Source organism: Propithecus coquereli, unplaced genomic scaffold, assembly GCF_000956105.1.
Source record: "Propithecus coquereli isolate 6110/MARCELLA unplaced genomic scaffold, Pcoq_1.0 Scaffold24, whole genome shotgun sequence".
Classification (NCBI taxonomy): Eukaryota; Metazoa; Chordata; class Mammalia; order Primates; family Indriidae; genus Propithecus; species Propithecus coquereli.
This window is the reverse complement of record NW_012147952.1, coordinates 4,010,805-4,012,695: the sequence shown is the minus strand read 5'-3', so window position 1 is coordinate 4,012,695 and position 1,891 is coordinate 4,010,805.

Genomic DNA, 1,891 nt, shown 5'->3' with positions numbered 1-1,891 from the left:
GACAAGGTGATTGGGAAACACTGGCTCATTTTTTAAATTAAACAGTTTATTAGATTACCTAATTTTTCAGCTTTTCATGACTCCCCAGGAAAACTGACTATTCTCTCCATCACACCCTGTTTCTTCTAAAGTATTTCATTGTTCTTTCTTGTTTTCATCTTTTTTCTCCTATTAGAGGGTAAATCTTTTAGAATTAAGAGCTGTGGTGCGTCTGTCTTTCCATTCTCAGGGCCTATCATAGTAGAGTCTTCCCAGAAAACAGATGAATGAGTGACTCAATACATGGACTCATAAATGAATGAAGCAGCTGGGCTACAATCTCCTTTTGGGGTGTAACCTCATTTTCAGTTTGGGCTGCCTACCTGTTTGGAAGTATGCAGAACCATGGCTTTGTCTTCCTGTGATGATTTCCTTTTCTCATTCTCAGCTAGTTTTAAGTAGCTAGATGATAAGATTGTAGGCAATCCAAGGGAAACGTGAAATTTTTTATTTTTGAATTTTTGTGATGATTCTAGAAATTCCAGCTACCAGATACCATGTAAACATTCATAACCTGATTTCTGGACTAGCAAATAGTGTCTATTCTGGCTACATGATTACACTTATAGCAGGGAAACAAAGGAAGGGGAGGGACCTCAAGCCAAAATGATGGTTAGAAATAAATGAAAATGATGCACTTTTAATAAAACAATTTAGGAAGCTGCTGAAAGATTTGAAACAAAATAAATTTAGAGATTGCTTCTGGACTGCTATTAGCCATATCATATTCTCTAGACCAGCGGTCCCCAACCTTTTTGGCACCAGGGACTGGTTTCATGGAAGACAATTTTTCCAGGGACTGAGAGGGGAGGATGGCCAGCCATGGAAAGCAGCTGTAAATACCAGATGAAGCTTCGCTTTTGCTAGCTCACCGCTACTCACCTCCTGCTGTGCGGCCAGGTTCCTAACGGGCCACAGACCCATACAGGTCCACGGCCCTGGGGGTTAAGGACCACCCCTCTAGACCATTTGAAATCTTTGAATGAAAATCAGTTGAAACTCAGAGCTTGTGTAGTGTGTTCCTTCTCTTCAGAGCTGTTGTTTTTGCAGAATTAGAGAAGAAATTTGACCTTGACTGCATTCCTGGAGGCCATGCCTAATCTAATTTATTCCCAGTGGATCTGCACAAGGAAGAATTGGTGGAGTCTGCTGGCCAGGTCTGCCACCACAATACTTTCCTCAGAACATTTTGCCATCTGGAAAATGCGTGATTCAACTGCACTGGCACAAGTACATCCTATGTAGGAAATAGAAGACAATGATATTAACTGAACAAGCTTCAAAATAAATATGAAATATTTGTACAGGAATGCTAACCAGTTGCCGAAAAGTGAATAGGTCTAAATGGCTTTCATCTTGATGATGTGGACACTCCATTTCAGTCTGTTTTTATTTTTGGGGTAGAATTACTTATTTTTTTAATGTAGTGAGTACAAAAAAAAGCATAGGAAATATAGAAAGCAAAATATATCCAGAAGAAGGGAGCCCCAAAATATGGGAATTCTGGAATTGGAAGACTGATTTTTTTTTTTTATGGAGAATTTTATCCATAAGAATTTTACCACAGGCAGCTGAAAAACAGTGATGATAATACAATCCCGATTTCAGTCTCAGGACTGACAGTGAAATGTTTAACTTCTGTGATATCAGAACGGCAAGTGCTTTAGCGACATTACTAATATCCTGAAAAATTGGTCACTATCAGGTGTGGGACCAGACTTTTTATCAAGTGATACCTCAGACCACTGGCTTTTGTGTTCGTTTTGTATAAGTCTTTTAGCCAATCCATAAATACAACTATCGGTCATTCCTTTCCATACACATAAACACACACTTCATCAGGCACAAGGAT